The following is a 12,501-nucleotide window of genomic DNA, read 5'->3' on the forward strand; positions in this document are numbered from 1 at the left end:
GCCCACCCACCGACTCCCCTCTCACAACCCATGGCCACTCTCCACATCACCGACTGTCCCCCCACCCACCGAATTCCCTTCCATACCCCATGAGCACTCTCCCCCACCTATCGAATCCCGCGCCAACATCCCATGGGCATTGTCCACATCGTCAACTATCTGCACAGACACTTTCCCCCATTACCGACTCTCGCCACCCACCAAATTTTCTCCCGCAGTCAACAGAAGCACACCTCCATTATGGTCTCTCCCCGTACCCATCCAATCTCCACCCACAGCTCAAGGGCACGTTCCACCATCACCGTCTCCCCCACCCACCGAATACCCTCCCACAGACCCAGGGACACCCTCCGCCATCACGTCTCTCCCACCCACAGCCCACAGACATTGTCCGCTATCACCGTCTCCCCCGCGCACCAAATCTCCACCCACAGCCCTAGGAAACCCTTGTCATCACCACCTCTCCGTGGGTTATTGGGCTGAACAATAGAAAGCGGAAATTAATTTAGATGCACGCGAGGTATTGCATTCCGGGGTGACAAACCAGGGGAGGGCTTTCACAGAGAACGATAGGACCCTGGGGAATGTTACAGAACAGAGGGACGCACGGGGTACAGATACATGGTTACCTGAAACTGGCATCTTTCGGTAAACCACATGCAGAGCATTAACAGGGCGGTGAAGAAGGCATTTGGCACATTGACCTTCGCCAGACAAGGGCACTGATTACAAGAATTGGAATGCTACTCTGGATCGCACTTGGGGCATTGTGTGCAGTTATGATCGCCCTGCTCTTGGAAAGATGCCGTTAAACTGGAAAGAGTGCAAAGAATATTTACCAGAATGTTGCCGAGACTTGAAGGACTGGGTTATAAAGAAAGGTTGGACATTGTTGGGACTTTTGTCTCTGCAGTGAATGTGCACCGTCTTTTCCCCCAGGGCCGAGATATTATGAACCAAAGGGGCACAGGTTTAAAGTGAAAAGAGAGAGACTTAATAGGGGCCTGAGAGGCAATACTTTCACCCAGTTGGAGGTCCATTTGGAACGAGCTGCTAGAGGAAGTAGATAAGGTATGTACAGCGGCATGCAAAAGTATGGGCACCCCGGTCAAAATTTCTGTTACTGTGAATAGCTAAGCGAGGTAAAGATGAACTGATTTCCAAAAGGCATGAAGTTAAAGATAACAAATCTCTTCCATATTTTCAGCAAGAAAACTTTTTATTACCATCTTTTACAGTTTCAAAATAACAAAAAAATGAAAAGGGCCCGAAGCAAAAGTTTGGGAACCTAACATGGCAGTAATTAGTAACACCCCCTGCGGAAAATATCACAACTTGTAAACGCTTTTTGTAGCCAGCTAAAAGTCTTTCAATTCTTGTTTAGGGGAGTTTCGCCCATTCTTCCTTGCAAAAGGCTTCTAGTTCTGTGAGATTCTTGGGCCGTCTTGCATGCACTGCTCTTTTGAGGTCTATCCACAGATTCTCGATGTTGTTTAGATCAGGGGACTGTGAGGGCCATGGCAAAATCTTAAGCTTGCACCTCCTGAGGTAGTCCATAGTGGATTTTGAGATGTGTTTAGGTACATTATCCTGTTGTAGAGGCCATCCTCTTTTCATCTTCGGCTTTTTTACACACGATGTGATGTTTGCTTCCAGAATTTGCTGGTATTTAATTGAGTTCATTTTTCCCTCTACCAGTAAATGTTCCCCGTGCCATTGGTTGCAACACAAGCCCAAAGTATGATCAATCCACCCCCGTACTCAACAGTTGGAGAGGAGGTTCTTTTCATGAAATTCTGCACCCTTTTTTCTCCAAACATACCTTTGCTCATTGCGGCCAAATAGTTCTATTTTAACTTCTTCAGTCCACAGGACTTGTTTCCAAAATGCATTAGGCTTGTTCAGATGTTCCTTTGAACCTTTGGAACAGAACATAAAAGAGACGAAATCACAACACAGTATAGGCCATTCGGTCAATAATGTGTGCCTATCTAAGAGTTTCTTAAATGTCCCTGAAGTATGTATCCAGTACCATCCCCGACAACGAGCTTAACGCACTCGCCACTCTATGTAATGACTTGCACCTGATACTCCTTCTCCATTTCGTCTTCCTCAATCAACTCATGTATAAACATCACGTAGTGTACAACTCCCAGAACAGATCCCTGTGGAACAGCACTGGTCACCGACTTCCAGGCAGAATTCGCTCCAACTACGACCAGCTCTGCCTTCAGAGGGCAAGGAATTTCTGAATCCACGCACCCAGCTGTCTTTCCCTGGATTGCATATCTCATCGCTTTGTGAATGAGCGCAGCATGGGGAATCTTACCAAACGCCGTACTGAAATACATATATACCACAACTACAGCACTACCCTCATAGAGTCATAAAGACAGTACAGAAAAAAATGTTTCTCGACCCACCTAGTCCGTGCCAAGCTATTTAAGCTGCCTACTCCCATTAACCTGCACCTGGATTATGGCCCTCCATAACCCTACCATCCACGTACTATTCAAACTTCTCTTACACGTTTAAATCGAGCTCGCATGCTACACTTGCACTGGCGTTCGCTACACATTCTCACAACTCTCTGAGTGAAGAGGTGTCTCCTCATGTTCCCCTTAAACTTTTCACTTTTCCTGTTTAACTAGTGACCTCGAGTTGTAGTTCCACCCAGCCCCAGTGGAAAAAAGAATCCTACTTGCACTTACCCTATCTATACCCTTCATAATTTTATATACCTCCATCAAATTTCCCCTCAGAGCTGGATCTTCTACGTTCCTAGGAATAATGTCCTAACAATCAATCTTTCCAAATAGTTCAGGTCCTCCAGACCAGCAACACACTTGTAAATGTTCTCTTCACACCATCAAACTTGCTTACTTCGTTTCTATCGGTAGGTGATCAAATTTGCGCGCAACACTCCAGATTAGGCCTCACCAACGTCTTTAACAACTTCAACACAACATCCTAACTCCTGTACCAATACTTCGGTTTATGAAGGCCAATGTGCCAAAAGCTTTCTTTACACCTATCTACCTGTGACGCCACTTTCAGTGAATTATGGTCCTGTCTTCTCAGATCCCTTTGTTCTGCCGCACTGACTATCTCAGTGATCAGATCTCTCTAAATGCTCGTAAATCCTGTTTCTAAGAATCTGCTCCAATAATTTGCTGCCCACTGTCGTAAGGTTCAGTGAGTCTATAATTCTCAGGGCTATCCCTTCTCCCTTTCTTGAACAAAGGAATACAATTTCCCACCCTCTAAGATATTCCTCTACTACTCAAGTATTACTCCTGTGGCCAATGACAGTGTGGTTAGTAATGGCCGAATGCGAGCAAATGAGCCGAGCTGGGATACGGGAAGTGGACCAGCAGGTAGGGGTGAGAAGGGATGACCTGCCTCCGTTCTGTTAGACCCCGGGTGTCCTGTTCCCTGGCAGATGGACACTTGATGACGGTATTTTCCACACTTCCCACCCTCCGTCCCATACCATCACCGCCTCAGTGACCCCTGGCGCTCAACAACCAACCCAGTAACGGGTCAGCCCTGACCATACCTGTTTGCCCTCGGTAACCGAGGAGTTGGTTTCCGACACTCGACCTTTGACCACAGCTAGAGGTAGGCAGTTGACGACATTCGCCAAACGTTCCTGGGGAGGTGAGAGCGGGAGAAAGTTATAACATCTGACCTAGTAGCATGAGTAGTGGGGAGAAGGTGTCATTCGATGTCTGACCCAGTACCTCAAGGATGCAGTGGTATCACGATGCTCCCTTCCTACACGGCCCTCTCCCTCCCTTCCTGTGCCCTCCCCCTCCCTTCTTGCGCCCTCTCCTCCATTTTTGTGCCCCTTTCTCTTCGCTTCACGCCCCTTTCGTCCCCCTCCTCGCAAAGTCTCTTCTTCTATGGTCCCTTTCCTACCTCGCCACCACTTGCTTCTCCATCTCTCCCTCCGCCTTCCATGCCCCTTTCGCACTGACCTCACCTTCTTCTCTTCTCGCCCCTTTCTCTCCCCTCCCAATCCACCCCTCCTCGCCCCACCCTCAAAGAGAGTTTGGGGGGGGGGAGAAAGAGAAGAGGGAGAGACGTGAGAGGTTGAGGGAAGAGGGAGGGAAGAAAGAGGGGGAGGGAGAGAGGGAAGGAAGAAAGAAGAGAGGGAGAAATGAGAGACGGAAGTGGGAGAGAGAGAAGCGGGTGTGAAAGGGAAGAGAGAGAAGAGGAAGAAAGGAAGGGAAGGGAAGAAGGGAATGTGAAGAGGGAGAGATATGGGGAGAGAAAGAGAGGAGGGAGTGGAAGGAGGAGACTGGGGAAGTAGGGGATAGAAAGGGAGGAAGGGAAAGAGAGGCAGAGATGAGCAGTGAGGGGGCAAAAGGTGTTACAGAGGGAAGTGGGGAAGGTAGAAAGGCAGAATCAGAAGGAGGCGGGGAAATACATGGAGAGGGTGGAGACGTGGACGTGGCGGGTGGGGAACAATGGGGGCGTGGGTTACCTGGTATTTGTGAATGAGTTAATACGTAGAGGTCCGTCCCAGAGTGAAGTTGAGATATCCGGGGGAATGCACGCTGGGGGCACAACAGATAGTCAGAGTAACACAACTCCAGTTTGCGGGAAGGCGGCGGGTGAGAGAGGATGATGGGTCACAGAGCGGGTGGGTAGAAAGGAAAGGGGAAGATGTACTCTACTGCAGGTCATGTTGTGCAATGGAGAACGCTGCGGGAGGTGGGGGGGGAGGAGACGAAGGATGAGTAAAGTACGGGGGTGGGGGATAACGGAGCATGAGGTGAGGACGGTAGTAGAGTCGGATATTGTGAGGGAGTGGGAAACGGCGGAGAAGTGGCAGAATGTGGGTGACGGGGGGAGATGGGTGATTCTGGATAGGTTCCCAGGATCGTTACCTGCAGACGGCGAGCTTCACTCGGTGATGGACACTGATGTTCAGACTCAGTCTGTTGTCCTCGAGCATCTCCGGTGCCTCATTGTCACTGCGGTGGGGGAGGGGAGGCATAAAAAGACAGAAAGATAGTGAGAGGGGGCAGGGAGCGAGAAAACTTGTTTGGAGAAGAAAAGGGCGAGAGAGATGTGCAAGAGAGAGTGGGGGAAGGAGGCGGCAGATGCAGGAGAGGGGGAAAGAAGGGAAAGGGCAGATGAAGCACAGGCGTGGGAGGGAGAGAGCAGAGGAACGAGAGTGGGGAAGAGAGAGAGGAAGGATGGAGAGAGGGGAGACAGAGTGAGGGAGGAGAAAAGGGAGAAAGACAGTAAGAGAAGGACAGGGAGGAGAAGGCGACTGGGGGATGGATGAAGAATAGGAGTGGGTCAAATCTGGGTGGTAGAGGGAGATAGAGAGTTTGGGAGGATTAAGAGAGGGCAAACGGGCGAAGCGAGATGGTAAAAGAGTAAGAGGGAATGACGTAGTGGGAAGAGTCTGGAGAGATAAGGAAAGAAGAAAGGGCTAGCAGAGAGATGGTGAAGGAGGGAAGGAGAAAAAGACTCAGAGAGGATAAGGTGATTGCAGAAAGAGGGGAGAGGGAGAAAATAAGGAGAGCATAAGAGAGAGGGAGAGAAGCTTTAATGAGAAGGGTGTTACAGAGAGGAGAGGGAGTGAGGGTACTGAGGGGAGGAAGACAGAAGGGGAAAATGGAAATGGGTGGGAAAGCAGCGGAGGAGGAGCGGTGAATTCATGTAGGGTGAGATAGACAAGAACCAAGCAGCATCCTTACCTGGAGAGATTCATATTCATCAGAAAAGAATCACTCAAATTCCCAGTGTCTGCTACATCAAAAGTCACCAACAGTGAAACCAAGAGAGGAAGAGAGAGTGAGAGTGTATTGTATACTGACCGGTGCCTCTCAGTCCCTCTCCCTCAGGGAGATCTGTACACCGACCTGTGTCTCTCAGTCCCTGTCTCTCAGGGGGAGTTTAGAACACTGACCGTTGTCTCTCAGTCCCTCTCTCTCCGGAGGAGATCTATACACTGACTGTTGCCTCTCCATCCCTCTCTGTCGATGGTCTGGAATGTTCAGCTCACCTCTGTTTTCTCTCTGAGGACAGGCTGACTGATGTTACATCTGGTGTAGACGTTGCCTGCGACATTCCCCCGTCTGTGTAGGTGACTTGAACTTTTCAGTTTAACTGGGGGAAGCAATGAATTTTCGTTAGATATGAGTGAATCAGAGGACGGAGGGACGGCGAGGAGGGAAGATGGCAAAGGGACGGCGAGGAGGGAAGATGGCAAAGGAACGGCGAGGAGGGGAGATGGCAAAGGGACGGCGAGGAGGGAAGATGGCAAAAGGACGGCGAAGAGGGAAGATGGCAAAGGGACGGCGAGGAGGGAAGATGGCAAAGGGACGGCGAGGAGGGAAGATGGCAAAGGGACGGCGAGGAGGGAGGTTGGCGGAGGGACGGCGAGGAGGGAAGATGGCAAAGGGACGGCGAGGAGGGAAGATGGCAAAGGAACGGCGAGGAGGGGAAATGGCAAATGGACGGCGAGGAGGGAAGATGGCAAAGGGACGGCGAAGAGGGAAGATGGCAAAGGGACGGCGAGGAGGGAAGATGGCAAAGGGACGGCGAGGAGGGAAGATGGCAAAGGGACGGCGAGGAGGGAGGTTGGCGGAGGGACGGCGAGGAGGGAAGATGGCAAAGGGACAGCGCAGCGGGATTATTGATGTTGTGTCGATGTTACCTTCACGACTGTAACTTTGCGGAGCGAAATTCTCGCTGGATATTGGAAATCCAGAACAGAGAGGCGGGCGAGTTCAGCTTTATTCTGCAACTGGATTGTCATCTCGAGCACATATCCCGGTTCTATCAATAAAACGCCCGAATATAGGAGATAGCGAATTGGTTTGCCAGGTCGCAAACAGCAGGAAATCTGCAGATGCTGGAAATCAAAGCAATACACACAAAATGCTGGATAGACTCAGAAGCCAGGGGGCCTCCATGGAAAATAGTAAACAGAGGACGATAGGGGCCGAGACTCTCAGGATGTCTGTCGACAGTTTACTTTTTTTTTATAGATGCTGCCTTGCTGTTCTGGTCCTCCAGCATTTTTGTGTGTATTAATTTACCAGGCGTCGGGCACCGTCCTGTATCCCTCTTTCCCGTCTGGGACCAGGCGTAGAGCACAACGTCGTCTTCCACCATTAAAGCCCGTGGAAGCCAGCATGAGATTCACTGCTCTGTCGCCCGCCCCCTTCTGGAATTGGGCGGCCTCTCGACCCCCCCAACTCTACCCTCTAGGATCAGGCATCGGGCGCATGTTCTTCCGACACCATTCTCTTTGGGATCGAGTTTAGGACACACGGTCCTCTCCTCACCACCCCCACCCCCGACACCGGGCATCGACACACCGTCTGCTCACCCCTGGGAGTGTTGTATGCACCTACATTGGTAAGTCAGCAGCAAGGCATCCGTGCGCACCTCTGCAGGTGTTGTTGAATGGGATCTGTGAGTTTAGACGGAGAACGTCTTATTTTCTGGGACAGAATTCCGGAGGGAGAGATGAATCGGTCCCCAACTTCCACGTTCCCATCTCCCACCTAACTCCCGATGTCTAGTTGTCCAAACATTCCTGTCTCATACTTCAAACAAGAGAAAATCTGCAGATGCCGGAAATCAAAGCAACACACACAAAATTCTGCAGGAACTCAGCAGGTCATCAGAACTCAGTCTCGGGCCGAAGCGTCGACTGAACTCTTTTCCATAGATTCTGCCTGGTCTGCTGAGTTCCTCCATCATTCTGTGTGTGTTAATTGCCCCATACCTTCTGACTCTGGACCAGTCACATCTATCTAGAAAACAGATCTCTCTGTCACGGAATTTATTCCTTTTCATCATTCACAGATTTGCACAGCAAGGCAACAGGCCCTTCAGTCCATATAGACGTTATCGACCCAGATTCCCATCTAAACTATTTCTAGTTGCCCGCGTTTAGCCAATATCTCTCTAAACCTTTCCTATCCACGTCCCTGTCCAAGTGTTTTGAAAATGTTTGTATTAAATCTGATTTAACCACTTTCTCCGGCAGCTCGTTCTATAAACTGATTACTCTTTGGGTTAAAAACTTGCCTACGAGGTTCCTGTTAAATCTCCCTCCTCTGATATTAAACATGTCCTTTAGTTCTTGATTTCCCACCCCTGGGGAAAAAGTATATGCACATTCACCCTATCTCTTCCGCTCATGGGCTTAGACATATCTGTACGGTCGCCTATCGGTCTCCTACACTCCGATAACTAAAGTCCCAATCTGCCCAATCTCTCTCTCTCTGAAACTCAGTTCCTCGAGTGCCGCCAACATCCTCGTAAATTTTCTCTGCATTCTGTCGAACTTAATTGCATCTTTCCTATAGAAGGGCGACCAACACTGAGCACAGTACTCCAAGTGCAGCCTCACCTGTGTCTTGTACAATGCAACGTCCAAACTCTTGTACTCAGTCTCCTGACCGAAGAAAGTCAGCATTCTAAACGCCTTCTTCACCACCCCACCCCCACAACATTCAATGATCTCTAGCAGCCCACGCTAGATAAGACCTACCATCTAAGAAAGGCCCTGGACGCACTTGAGTCTGAAGGCCGGCTGGACGCCGGGCGGCCCAGACCCGGCATCTTCCTGTATGCAGTATGCCAGCAGAAACTTCATAGGGTTGAGGAAATCTTCGATGCAGTCCTGCAGAGAAATAAAAGGAGCGAGGGACAACAAGAGGGAGGAAGAGAGTCCCATTCACAGATCTCCCAGGCTGTTGTAACGGTAGAGCAACAGTGAACGGGAACAAAAATGCATTCTAATGAGAAGAGAGCCCTGAAAAGTGCTCCCAGTGTGTTCCAATGATAGGGCAATTCCAGTGCGGTATTACAGGAGGAGAACTCTGACATGGCTCGCGATGTATTCTAACGGGAGGGAGCCGCAAACGGTGATCCGGTGTGCTGTAACAAGAGGATAACGACGATTCTGGTGCGGTCTAATGAAAGAGTAATCCCGAACGGTGCTCTCAGTGCGAAGGTACGGGAAAAGAATCATGCACAGGGCACCCGGTGCGGTCTAGGGAAGAGAACCGTGAACAGGACTCCTGATGCAGTCTAACAGAAGGAAAAGCCCGAATTCCACCCCCCCCCCAGTGCAGCGCAATTTGAGTGTGGGGTGGGGGAGAGGGAGGTGGAATCCGAAGGGCATTGATAAAACGGTCCAACGGGAGGGGCAAATTGAGCGGTCTACCTGGGATGGGGTGGAATCCCTTATAGTCCTCCTGAGGTGATGTAACGGGAGCTGAAACTCTGATAGGGGATTCCAGTTTGGTACATTCGGAGAGGCTCCTGCACGGGGCCCCCTGTTCAATCGAACCCGAGAAGAACCCCGAACAGTGTTCTCTGTGTTCTAAGGGAGATGAACAGACCGAACGGGACTCCTTGTGTGACCTTATGGGAGAATTGTGAATGGGGCTCCCGGTGCAGGGTAACAGTAAGGGAGCCCTGGACTGGGCTCTCAGTGCAGCGCAACGGGACAGGTGCTGGGGACGGTCCGTGTTAACTGCACGGAGATGTTTAGCGGGATGCATTTGCTCCATTGGGTGAGGGTGAGCTGCTGCACGATCTTCTTCCCTGACGTCGAGAACCACAGCCGGTTCTGCTGCCTCCCGAGATCGAGCTCTGCGGTGAACTCCAAGGTGACGTTCAGTGGACCTGCGGAGGTGGGGAGAGCAGAAACGGGTCAGAGGGGCAGGACAAAGACAGACCTGTCTCCTGCGCTGACCCCTGATCGCTGACGTCCTCGGACATGACCATAAGATGACCTTTCCGAACCCCTGACCATTGATTCGAATCCTGACCCGATCACTGACCTACCTCTCCCGAGCTGACAAACGTCCCAACTGCTGACCAAAACCCTGACCCCTAATCTGACTCTTGGACCGATTACTGACCTGCCTGAGCTTACTGCTGACCCGACACTTGTTCCAACCCTTGAAGCTTGAACAAACATTACTCTTAACATAACCCCTGATCTAACCCCTGACCCGATCACTGATTACATGACCCGAGCTGCCCCTGACATGCACCTCGCTGAAATTATCTTCGTCCTGAATCCTGACCGAACGCCTGATCTCTGATCGGTCGCGACACCGAACTCACCTAGGGATGGGCGGGAGCTGGGGCTGAGCAGGAAGCAGAGAAGGCCGAGGAGGCTGTAGGCATTCTCTCATTTCTCCCCGTCCCACAGTCCAGTTCTGGCCATGGGATCTGCGCCGGCAGGATACTTAACTCTAGATGCAGTTCCATAACCGGAAGACTCCTGGGGAAATGGAGGGAGGGAGCGGTGATTTGGAAGGTGGGAAGTGGAGAGGGTGAGGCGGAAAGGGAATGAGGGGAGGTAAAGAGAGGATAGAGGGTACGTAAGTTGAATGGGGAGGGCAGAGGATGGGAGGGGGAGGATGAGAGGGGGACGGGGCCGAGATATGGAGGGGGGAGTGATATGAACAAGTGGGAAAACAGACCGGCCAAGTCGTCCCATCCTGCTTTCCCAGTCCCCGTTGTCATCCTCTCCGTCCTACCCTCAACCCCTCCATCTACATTTTTCACGTCTCTCCACAAGCCCAAAATATGCCATAGGACGTCCCTCCCACCGTCCTTCCTCCTCCCTCCTCCATCCGTCCCAATCTTTACCCTGCCACACGCCCTCCCATGGGCCCTGCCCCTACTTCCGCCCTCCGTCTACCTCTATCGCATCCACACCCCTCAACCCCCATCCCTCCATTTTGTAGGAGGTATCTTAGGACGACAATCCCTCCACGAGCACCCACAACTAGATCCGTCATCCCATCTCCGTCCAGGTCCGCATCTCCGACGATAGAACCGCCAAAATACTCCAGTCCTGGGGCTACCTTCCTCCCCTCGATCCGCTATGTCAGGTGGGGGGCGAGGAAGGCTCAGGTTATTGTGTGTGGGGGCGGGCGTGTTATAATTGAGCGACAGGGTTCGCAGAGTGGAAGGGAGAGATGAAGAGAGGGAGAGAGGTAGAGAGCGAGGGACAGAGGCAGAGAGGAAGAGACATAGGGACAGGGAAGAGGAGAAGGGAAATCAGAGGGAAGAAGGGAAGGGGTAGAGAGGTGAGTGAGGGACGGAGTGAGACAGCAAGTGATCAGGCCTATTGGTGCATCAGTTCCCTGCCAGCCAACATTACAATTACAGATTGTCGCTTTTGCCCAAGTTTGACCCACTTCCCTCTAAAGTCGTTTTCCACAGTATGTAACTGTCCAGTGTCTTTTAAGTGTTATTAATGCAGCTGGCTCATCCACATCCTCTGGCAGCTCGTTTAATATACGGACTACCCTCTGGGTGAGCAAGTTGCTCCTCATATCCTGGTTAAATCTCTCATCTCTCACATTAGACCTTGGCCTCTGGTTCTTGATTCCAAACCCTGGGATAAAGACTGTACACAGTCACCCTGTCTTGCCCCTCATGGCTTTATGCACTTCTGCAAGGACACCCCTCTTTAGTCCCCTACGCTCCAGGGAATAAAGTCCCAACCTGCCCACCCTCTCTCCATAACTGGGTCCCTTCAGTCCCGGTAACATTCTGGTAAATCTCTTCTGCACTCTTTACAGTATTCACGGCATCTTTCCTGCAGCAGGGTGACCTAAACTGAATGCTGGGTCTCTTAAATTCTTCCAGTCCTACACATCGTTAATCTCCGAAACCCCCTCTGGCCCTTACACACCTACACGGGTCTAGACCCCCATCTCTCCCCTACGCCGCCACCGCATCTTCCCCTACGCCCCTGGTCATAGTAAATTCCAAGTATATGCCAGCCAACGTCTTGTACAGCAGCACAATAATATCCCAACAACTGTACTCAGTGTCCTGAATGAGGTGGGCCAATGTGCCCAACGTCTTCTTCACCACCATGTCTCATGTGCTGCCGCTTTCAGGGACCAATGTACCTGTGCCCCTCGGTCCCTCGCTTCGACAACAAACCCCAAGGAGGGAGCGCTGCAGGGAAGGCAAAACCAAGTATCGGCAGAGACAGAAGGATGGAGTTATTGGCAGAGGGACAGAAAGACGGAGGCAGGAACGGAGAGATGGAGGGAACCATGGAGGGTCAGAGAGAGGATCTGATGGAGAGATTAAGGAATATAGAACTCGGTGAAGGGATAGAGGGGCAGACGGAGAGATGGAGAAAAGGAAAGAGGAAGGGAGGGACAGAGATTGAGGGATGGAGAGATTGCACGAGAGATATGGAGAGGGCCGAGAAGGGAAATAGAGAGTGTACCGTAGACACAGGAAGTGAGAGCGGGAAGGTGAATTGATGGATGAAATGCTGGTTGGAGGGAAAGAGACAGACAGGGCGAAATGGAGGTGGGGGGCGGGAACAGACTATAGGATCAGTAGAGGGAGGCATGGTGCAGAGGTGGAGAGAAGAAAGGAAGGAACAATGGAGGGAGGGAAAGGTGGAGAGAAGATAGACAGATGGAGATCTGGAGTCGGGGGAGGTGTGGACAGAGAGGAAGAGGTAGT

At 51.3% G+C, this 12,501-nt stretch overlaps 1 pseudogene; it reads right to left on the reverse strand.

The window, feature by feature from the left end:
* Positions 1–12,501, reverse strand: part of LOC134353501 (integrin alpha-M-like) — a 68,202-nt pseudogene that overhangs the window by 31,581 nt on the left and 24,120 nt on the right.

This window comes from Mobula hypostoma, chromosome 11, assembly GCF_963921235.1.
Source record: "Mobula hypostoma chromosome 11, sMobHyp1.1, whole genome shotgun sequence".
Taxonomy (NCBI): domain Eukaryota; kingdom Metazoa; phylum Chordata; class Chondrichthyes; order Myliobatiformes; family Myliobatidae; genus Mobula; species Mobula hypostoma.